At 37.9% G+C, this 10,961-nt stretch overlaps 1 protein-coding gene and 1 pseudogene across 1 annotated transcript in view; one reads left to right on the top strand and one right to left on the bottom strand.

Annotated features, from left to right (window-relative positions):
- The window catches only part of Negr1 (neuronal growth regulator 1), an 891,516-nt gene that overhangs the window by 269,277 nt on the left and 611,278 nt on the right, over positions 1-10,961 (top strand). The window lies entirely within an intron of this gene.
- LOC105742514 overlaps positions 1-10,961 on the bottom strand; it is a 93,769-nt pseudogene that overhangs the window by 33,640 nt on the left and 49,168 nt on the right.

Genomic DNA, 10,961 nt, shown 5'->3' with positions numbered 1-10,961 from the left:
GCAAAAGACCTTCATTAAGGGCAGTTTGATCGATTTCTCATTAGTTAATTGTTAGAAACTATTTGAACAGAACGAAGGATTTTGCAACCTTACAATATAGAGAAAATTGACCTGCTGTATTTACAGACATGACATGGAAAATATATTTCTTTCCTGTGATAAGCTAAACGTTCACTAAAGCAATAAAATATAGTTTAAATTTATGAAACTAAACACATTAAAGAAAATGTAAATGAACTTGTCAATTATATATTTCAAAATGTGTAGGACCTTTATATTTTTGGTTATTAAAGCTTCAACAGTGCTGAAAAACATTTTGACATTTCCCTTCAACTGCATTTCTTCATCTGTAAAATATATATGGTATAATAGCACTCGGAATATTATCACATGAATAATACGTTCCAGCCACAGTAACCACTACATGGAGTTCTTACAGAACTGATGATCTTCAGTTCTGGTGCCAGCATCTAGCTGCAGTAGTCCATGTATATGTTTAGATTTCGTAGTACTTACATTAGTTTTACATGTGCTTATTTATTATCTTTGTCCAAATTTAAACTGAAGTAAGCAGATGCATTTTGTTTTCAGGAATAATGGTCACTACCTTATTTCAGTTTCCATAATTTGTTAGAAGCTTCAAAGTATAGCCTCTGACATTAGTTTTGGATATTCCTTCAAGATCTTGATTATGTTCCTTCTCTCTCTTGAGACTTAGTTTTTGGGTCAACATCGGCATCAGCTTGAGACCTGAAGTGTGAACAGTGGCCAGGCAGCTCTGAGTACAGGGACAGACACAGCACACTCTTGTTTACGGATGCGACCTCTGTATTCCAAGGATTTTCACAGAAACAGGCCAACTCTTGCAAGGGACATGAAGGTGAAGTAATTAGTGACAAAGTGAACAAAGTACTAGCAACCAGGAATAGGCTCAGTTTAAAGGTGGATGCCCCAGAAGGTAAAGAAGAATCTGACAGTTTATAACCACAGAAAAAATTATGTCATCTTGGTAACCAAAAGGGATTATACTGAAGCCCAAGATGAGAGGGGGAAGAAACTGTACTGCTCAAACTTCAGGTACACTAGAATCATAGGAATGAGAAAGACAGAAAGCAAAACCAAACAGTGTCTAGACGATTTTCAGAAATCAACATTAACAAATTCTGGTGAATATAGATGTTTGTAAATAGATGATCTTCAGTTCTGGTGCCTGCTTCCAGCAGCAATAGTCCATGTTTATTCTCATATGTTTAGCTTTTGTAGAAATTTGCTGTTGTCTCATATTCTCAGACAGGAAGACGGCCCGGGGCAGGGAGGTAATGGTTCAGTGACCTTGAGAGATAAACGCCAGACTGTCTGCAGGAACTGAGAACCAATATTAATAAATATGAAAGGACAGCGTGAATGGGACATGTCGCAGAGTCCTCTGCAAGGGTGGACTCTTTTAAAACAGAAGATATTTGCCCAAGTACCGGTGGCCTCATGAAGCCTGGTTGGGCCTCCCGCATCATTTTAGTCCTCTAATTCTGTAATGTCAAAATAATTGGGAGTTAAAACATGCATTTTGGAAAGGGACTTCTGACATTGAAGCCAGAGAGAAAACTTGGCTTGTGTTTGTGTTTCTTTTACAATGGACTAGAAATCAATCCATTCAATCTTTTACGTACATTTAAGAAAAGTGCTGTAACCACTGAGTATGCCTGATGCTGTGCTGAGATGTGTGTCTCCCAGAACTTAAAGAGAAGGTAGGTAGGGGCTGGGGAGATGGCTCAGTTGAATAAGTGCTTGCCTGGCAAGCGCAAGGGCCTGAGTTCAATCTCCAGCTCCCCCCCCAAAAAAAAAGAGAAGGTGGGTAATCCTTGTGATATATATCTCAAAGGCATTATGTATACTACAGTAAATCATACAATATCTGTATATTTGGATTCTTAATATACATTCTACTGTATATACGTATTTACATGTGAAGGGAATATATAAATATTATATATTTATATATAATGGCTTTATGAATACGGCAAATGAAAATGCAGCCGAAGACATGAACTTTCTTTAAACAATCTTTTGAAGTATAGGTATCACCATGGAAAGGACAAGCAGTGTGAGACTGGAAGACATTGTAGAGTGAATAAAATGTAGTGGCTTAAAGGTACATAATTTTGAAAGAGGTGCTGGGAATATAGCTCCGTGGCACAAGCCCCTATGCAGCCAGCAAATGGCCCTGCAATTGAATCCTGACACACTCCCTCAAAAAAGATATATAATATTGAAACTTTGTTCTTGGTGTACTGGATCTAAGATAAACAATAACATTACAAGACTAGAATAACAAATTCTACTTCTTCTATTGAAGGTGTTAAGTTCTAGGACAGCAGTTTTGGAATGTGTTTTGTCAGCAGTAGAAAGCCAGATAAAGGGTCTGGAGAGATGGCTCAGTAGAGTAAGCGCTTGCCTGGCAAGTGCAAGGGCCTGAGTTCAATCCTTGGTTCTGCAAAAAGAAAAAAGAAAGAAAGCAAGCCAGGTAAAGTTACTCAGCAGGAGAGAATGATGTTTATCAGGACTGTGTTTTGATAAAAGATAGGATTAGCATTGATCAAGTAATAGATGATCCTAACCTGTATTGAAGCTAAGGCAACAAAAATGGCAATGAAGGGCCAGTGAGATAGCTCAGCGGACTAAGCGCCTGCATAGGCAAGTTTAGGCAAACACATGGACCGTGGTTCCATCCTCCGCACCAAAGCCGTGCCAGCCCCACCTCCGTGGTGGGCTAAACCAGCCAGAGTCCCAGGGCGTGGTGATGCTCACCTGTGATCCCAGAGCTGGGGAGGCTGAAAGCAGGAGGATCAGTATGAGTTCAAGCTGCATAATGAGAGCCTGTACCAAATACATTAAAAAAAAAAAGCAATATAAAATCTCAAGTATTAAAATGCCCATGAGTTTTCACAGTGATTTTCTCTTTTTTAATAACAAACCTTTGAAATTATGAGGACTCGCAGAGTTAGTGAAGAATTTACATGGTTATTTTTAAATTCTACTTTAATGCCTTTTATGTATTAATTAAACACAATGCATACATGGGCCTTTATCTAAATGATAAAACCAGAAGAAATTGCAAAGAAACTGTTGCAAGCTGCGTTTGAAATTCATTTTTAAAAACAAGGCAGTTTTACCAGTATAAAGTGCAATTTTTTTCCACAGACAATTTTCTGTGTAGAAGATGGGAAGCAACAATATTAATTACTAAAAATAAATGACAATTACTTAGTTGTATAACAACAATCATTGCAAACACTTTAAGCATTACTTTGCTTAATCTTCACAAAATCTTTGTGAAAACTGTTATGGTTAACCCTGTTTAATGGATGGCTTCACTAAAACTTAGAGCATTTATATAAATTGCAAACAGAAAAATCCTTCTGTTGGACTCAGGAATGTGGTTCAGAGGTGGCAAAGTTGCTTGGTTTTACGAGGCCCTGACTTCAACCTCCAAAACTGCAAAAATTTAAAACTAAAATCATTACAGTTTGCACTTTCTTTGTCGATATATAAGTCTTTCCATCTATGAGAATTTTCTTTTTACTTAAGGGAAATCAACACATAATTTCAAAAATTCTAATTTTAGCAAACCAAAAAGAAAATTAATAAGCCTAAGAAATGATATTGCAAAACCTAAGAAAGGTTAATTTACCTGGTTTGACTATAGCTAGGCAGAGGTCAGTGCTTAAATAAAATTTTGAAATTTAGAATTGTTGAAAATGTTAGAGACCCTCTCAAAAAACTGCCTGGCTCAGTAACTGAGAAGAGTCCTTCTGCGCTGAATATTACCAACAAAGTATAAATACAATTTATGCAAGTAGAAAAAGTGTGTCACAGAGTAATAAATGCCTTACTAATTTATGAATTCTAGTGGCATGTCATTTTTAGGAAAGATTGCATTCAATGCATTTTTATTGAAGTCTATTTTGTAATGTCTATAGTCAGTTCTTAGGGAGAAAAAAAAATTGTGTTTTTCGTCTTCAGGAAGTTCACAGGAAGTTTTTGTCTTACACCAAAGACCTAGAGGGAGGGTAGAGAGGGAGTCACTATTCTGATGAATAAATCATTGTATCAGATGTGACAGTGTACACTTACTAGCTGATTCTTCAGGGAAAGGACATTTAAATTTAAGCCATGCTTAGGATTTGCTTTAGCACCCTGTGAAGAGAGTGGGCTTGGGGCTATCTTTGGTGATGTCTCGTTTATAGGATAAAAAGAGCAAATAGCCTACTGTTCCTACAATTTTGGAAGAAAAAGATGTGCATAGAAGTAGAAAAGTAAACTGAAGTCAAATCATGGATACTTAGAGCAACACACAAAGGTGTTTCATTATCATTCTATACAGACGGTAGCTGGGTATGTGGAAGGTGACTGAGCACAAGAGTCACTGCATTGGATGATTTAGAATGATTAATCCCATAAAATGAATAATCTGAGAAAAGTGAAAAGGCAAGAAGATGTCTTGGAACTATTTTCCATTAATGTTAAGTGTAAAGTCATGGAAAGCTAGCATAAGAAGATGAAATGAAAAATAGCACAACAAAAGTAGTTATGCAATTGGTTTGTAGGTGTGGACTCAAGGATAACAACTTCAAGGCTGATTGAAAAGATGCTTTTTATTGCTCTTTAGAGACCCCAGGAGAAGTAGAGGGTGCGAGTGGTCAAAGGAGAACCTCAATTGTAGCCATATTGGACTTTGGACAAGGGCAAGTTTTTCAAGAAGTTCTTTGAGATATAATGTTGAGAGTGAGAATAGAAATGAAATTTGGATACAATATTTACTTCTGAGAGGTGACATTAATATTAAGCAGTTATTAACAGATTACTAGGACACTGAGAACGATCGAGGGATGAGGAAATTAAAATCTTATTCTCTACTGCCTGAGGAGTTAAAGAAGAAGGAAGAGCAGCAAGCAGACTGTTATTTGGAAAACACAGTGTCTCAGACATAAAAGAAGTGCTTGTTTCAAACAGGATCAAGAAAAGGGAAGACTGGAAAAGGTGAAGTGAGAGGTCATCAGTAACTTTTGAAAGCACTCTACTCAGAATGTAAGGGTCAGAGTTCAGAACAGAGATGTGTATGACAAAGGGTGTAAGCTTTTCATACTGGAGATAATCTTATTTACTCTTATGTCTACTGATCCTTCCATCAAGCCTGGAACTTTGTGGCAATAAGAGACTCAAGGTTTTGAAAGGTGAGGAGAGATGAGAGAAGGCAAGAAGGAACAGGAACAAGATCATGTTAGCTTCGGAAAAGAGGCTAATTCCCCAAAGGGTAAGTTGCAGGAAAATACAGGAAAAACATTTTTTGTGTGTTCTTTTTGAGACAGGGTCTTGCTATGCAGCTCAGGCTGGCCTTGAGTCCACTTAATTGCCCAAGCTGGTCTTGGATCACTGTGATTCTCCTGACTCGGCTTCCTGAGTGCTGGGACTCCAGCTCTGCATCACCATGTCCAGCTCCAGAATTTTTTCTTTGTACCAGGGATTGTACTCAGGACCTTCCTCTTGCCAGACAGGCACATACACTACCGAGCTGTCTCCCTGAACTTTCTAGAAATATCTTTGAGATGGCTAGCATGATTGTGAGAGCATCGAACTAACTTGATAACTGGTTTTTCTTCCATGACATTAAACATGGAGTCCATTAACACTGATGGGATTTATAGGGTCCTCTGGGGTTTTAGAGATGGCTCCAAATAGCGCTGTGAGGAAATAATGAGCAGGAACCAATAAACAAGCATAAGAAATGCAAGGGTCCATTTATGAAACTGTAGCGCAATTCCAACTTTTCTCAATAAAAATTATCTTAGGTTTCTACTTAAATAAATGAAAGTGAATGTGTATATACTTAATTCTGACATAAAAGTGTGCAATTTATGTTTTGCAACATGTGAATAAGTTCGTTTGATTATAAAATATCCATATTTTTACAGTATTATCAATATTATTCCATACTTATTATATATCCAAAGGGTTACATGGATCTCTACTGACAATTATTCTTCTCCAGGAAGTCTCATAATTGGGGTAGATACATTTCAGAGGGCAAATTAATGGTTCCCCTAACTAGTACTGCAATTGCAAATACATACAGAGATATTCCTAATCCTGAAGAAAATTTATTCTCTAATGCCAAATCATTAAAACATCATTAAACAAAGCTAGCTAGCACACAAAGCAAAGGAAATGTTCTTAGTAATTTTGTGAGTGACATTAAAAACAAAACTTCAATCAATTTAATTTGGAAAATTATTCTAGAATATTACGTTTGAGTTGTAATTGGTGACTGCTCCAGTGATCAGAGAAAAAAAAATGTTGATTGCCTCTGTATGACAATAAAAACTGTGTTTATGTTTCCTGCTATAATTTTTCATAGATAGAAAGCATAGATTATATCATTCTAGGACTTCGTTGAACATCTTAGAGATGAGGATGACAAAGAAAAACAGTAAAACAAATAAAAGTACACTAAAGTCTTATAGTGATGTTTAATTGATTAAATCCAATTGGTCCATAAGTACAGTGAAATAATAGATGAAGCTTAAAAATATAAAAATGTCTAGCTTTCTTCAGATCTGTAGTTATTTTGTCAGCATCTTCATTAAAACAAAATAATATCTGATAATAACTCTTACACACATGTGAAAAATGCATGACTATTCCCACATATTCTTTATAGCTTGATTTTTTAGCACACTAAGGAAAGAGTTTGAAGATATTTCATTTGCTCCAGTAGTTAGGTTGGACAGACAATGCGAAGGAGGTTGTCCCTTGGAAGTTTCTGGTGTGTGTGCTCACTGTTCTTGATCAACCTTGGGAGCAAGCTCTAAACCTCTATCTGAGAGCAACATTGCTGGTACCAATGCAATTCCTGCAGTCCTCTGTAGTATTTGCATTTCATTGCAGAAAAAGCACACTTTTATCCCTCCAACACGGAACATATGCAGAGAGTATATGGGGAATAAGCAACAATCCCCAAAATTAATAGTAATAATGAACTTTATTATTTTTTTGGCAGTACCAGGGATCAAACTTAGGACCTTGTGCTTGTGAGGCAGACACTTATGCCACTGAGCTATATCCCTGGCCCTGAATTTTTATATAGACTGCTTTAGCTTTGAAAAAGGATGAGAAGGATTTTTAATAAATAATGTGCATAGCTGTTTTGATTTTGTGATGGGATTTGCATCTCTTATTTAATGTTTATGACCTCTGGGCTTCCCTAAGAAGGGGTTGTGACCGATGCACACGACCTTCCATAATACCAACCAAAGGCTGCCTACTGTGGAAAGAGTTAACAGAGCTCCAAGTGGCAGCCCGCATCCTTTCATCTGTTCACATAGTCCTAAAACAGGAGAAGCGTGCTTGATGCCCTACTAAATCTCAGGTCCATTGAGGCAGGCTTGCTACTGCTTACAGAGTTCATCATGTTGTAGGTGATTGAAATGATGGAGAAAGGACTGTAGTCATGCCTGGCAGGAAGTGTTAGTTCAATTCCAGCCAAGGGCGCTACTGTATAATCCAAGAGGAGGAGAAAGAAGGAAATGAGGCCCGGGGCCACCAACGAGTCTCCTGGGGGAGAAGTGCTTCCTGATGTAATATTGGGAGTCTTGTAGTAATTTTCATGGTGAGATAAACTTATTTAGTAAAGTTGTAGGTGACATAATATTACCTATATTGTTAAGAGAATACTTCAAACGTCACACGTAAAGGGTGTGGAGACAGTCCAGCAGTCTAAGCGCGTGCCTGAAAGCCCAAGGACCCTGGTTCGATCCTTGATGCCACAAGCTGTGCAGGTTCCAGGCACTGAGCCTGCCGTGTAAACCAGGCACGGTGGGGCATGCCTGTAACCCCAGTGCTGGGAACACTGAAACATGAGGATCACTATGAGTCTGAGCTGTGTAGCAAGGCCCTGTAGCAATAAATAAATAAAATAACAAATATAACACTCCAACCACCTATACTGGTAGTATACATACTGGTAATATTAATGTTAGCTTTCTGTTTCTGGGACAAAAAGTTATCGTAGATACTTTAGATAAACAAAACAAACCAGTTGTGTGCTAGTTTGCATTTAATTCTTAACACAGTCTCATTTCATATACGTTGTATTCTTCATGATTACCATTCTGATTAGCGATAGTTGGAATCTCAATGTAGTTTTGGTTTGCTTTTTTTTTTTCATAGGGAATACAGGTTCTACAGGGTGTACTGAATCTCACTACATAGATGAGACTCGTAGCTATTCTCCTGTTTTCAGCCCCCAAGCACTGGGATTACAGGCATGTGCCAACATGCCCAGTCTCAACTGTGGTCTCAACATACTCCAGGGGTGGGGCTGACTCGGCAGGCCTAGGGATTGAACCTGGGCTGCTGTGCTGTGCCTAAGCAGGTGCTTTAGTCCCCTGAGCTATCAATCCGGCCCTGGTTTGCTCTTCATACATTTTTTTCATTTATTTATTGCCCTTTTATTGATTTGTTCCTTTATTGATTTAGATTATTTGGTTTTTAAAATCTTTGTAGTTATTTATATATTTTACATAGTGAACCTTAGTCAGCAATGTAACAAGCAAAAGAACTCTCCCATTTCTTCTATCATTGCTTCTCTTGGTTGTTTCTTTTGCTGCACTGTAGCCTTTACTACCGTCTTGAGCTCCCATGCTTGTTTGTTAATATTATTTCCTGCATTACTGGGATCCTATTCAGAATGTTTTTGCCTCTGCTATGGTTTCAGGGTTTCCCCTATCTTTCTTCTAGCAGTTTCAGAGTGTGTATTCTTACACCTAAATGTTTAATTCATCTTGGTTTGACTTTAGTACAGAGCAAGAAATAAGAGTCAAGTTTCAAATTTTACATATCATTACCCATTATTCCCAATAGGCTCTTTTCCATTGTATGTATCTGACACCATTTTCAAAAGTCAGATGCCTGCACTTGCATAAGTTTATCTCTGTGTCTTCTTTTCTCTTCTTGGTCTACATATCTGTTTTTGTGCCAGAACCATGTTGCTTTTGTCACTGTGCAGTGCTGAAGACATCAGAACACATAGTTTTAAGGTATAATATGAACTATAACTCTAAGGGCCAGCCAGATAGCTCAGCCAACTAAAGCACCTGCTTAAGCAGATGCAGGAACCAGGATTTGATCTCCAAAGTGCTGTGTCAGCACCACCCCCAGGCAGCACTGAGACAGTGATTGAGACTGGGCATGGCGCACGTGCCTAGAATCCCAGTGCTTGGGAGGCTGAAAACAGGAGGATCACTAAGAGTCCAATCTGTGTAGTGAGATACAGATATAGTATTATGTTATATACTATATCTATACTGTATATCAGATATATAATATAGATGTAATATAGCATATGTATATTATATATTTAACAGTACAGTCTTGTGTTAATTTACAGACATTACATAGACACATGTGATTGCTTAGGTTTGAAATTTAAAGTTCGATAGTTGATTTTTGTTCTTCAATAACTTCCAATCTAGTAGATTAAATACATACAGAAATATCAGTGTAAGAATAGAGAAGTGCCGCTTGGTTCAAGTGACGTAAGCTTTTAAGAGAATACACGGTAGAGAAACCTGCCGAGAGATGGAAGGTGAAAGTGGTGAGAAGTGCGAACCTTCTAGACGCAGCGGCCAAGGTGAGAATCATGAACATTGTCCTTTATAGGAAGTAAATGTGCTCTGCATGGCTTGAACACAATGTGTGTTTGTGGCTGATGGGAGGGAACAGAAGCTAAAGGACAAGCACGTGGGAAGGGCTCAGATTGCATCAAATGACAACAAAAGGTGTGATCTGAAATCCGAAATCCATTACATAATCTCAGAGAGTATTAGGAAATTTGTGACTGGCAAGCTAACTCTAAAGGGTGATTAGTGGACAAATTTCAAGATGAAAAGATGGAGGTAGAGAAATCATTGAGGAGGTCATTACAGGAGTCCATCTGGCCAGTACCTATGACTTCCCTCACTAAGGAATTTGTATTCCATACAGAAGCAGGGAAAGGAATAAATAACACTAAGACATGCATGATGGCACTCAGCTTTTGCCTTGTATTACAAAACAACATTGCAAAGGTAGAAAATATGACACTTACAAGAGTGGTTTAGTGAAAGATAGCTCAGTGGAGCACACTGAATATATGGTCTCTATGAATATCATAATGTCATTAATTATATATATGGCCTGAAGATGTAGTTTTGGAGAGTCGTCACTACATTTAGGCTCCATTAATCTATTTATGGGTTGAGCACTCTCTGAAAGAGAAAATATAGAGTGACAAAAATAGAGGGCCAAGTCCTTAGGCGTATACGAAAATTAGTAGGGATTAGAGATCTTTGCAGAGCGATGTTTTATAGCAACTATTTTATAACAAATACTTTGTAATTTTAATACTTTATCATTTTGCCAGTGACAAATTACAAGAGCCAGAATACTGTTCAAAGTGATAAGTATCAAATATGAAAAATAGTTTGCATCATTTCATGATTATGACCAATAGTTTCCTCAAAGTAAGATTATTGCTATGAATATCGTAACAAGATTTCCCTTACAGGGCCAGCCAAATAGCTCAGTGGATAAAAGCATCTGCTTAGGCAGATGCAGTGGCCCAGTTTTCATCCCTGGCCAGCAGTGTCAACTCCCCTCCCCCCAACCCCCACCCCTGAGGCACAATGACACATTGATTGAGACTGGGTGTGGTGGTGCGTGCCTGTAATCCCAGCGCTTGTGAAACAGAACACAGGAAGGTCACTATGAGTCCAATCTACATAGTTAGGCCCTATAGACCCTGTAGACTCTGCTCTAAAATTAAAAAAAAAAATTCCCTTACAGATGATTGAACAGAAAATAATCTCATTGAAAGAGTCTTCAAATATGCAACCCTCAATGGTAACCATCCCTTACCAAAAGTCTTT

The sequence above is a fragment of the Octodon degus genome, unplaced genomic scaffold (assembly GCF_000260255.1).
Source record: "Octodon degus isolate 3935 unplaced genomic scaffold, OctDeg1.0 scaffold00057, whole genome shotgun sequence".
Lineage (NCBI taxonomy): Eukaryota > Metazoa > Chordata > Mammalia > Rodentia > Octodontidae > Octodon > Octodon degus.
Note: the sequence above shows the minus strand (reverse complement) of the source record. Positions and strands in the feature narration are given on the sequence as shown.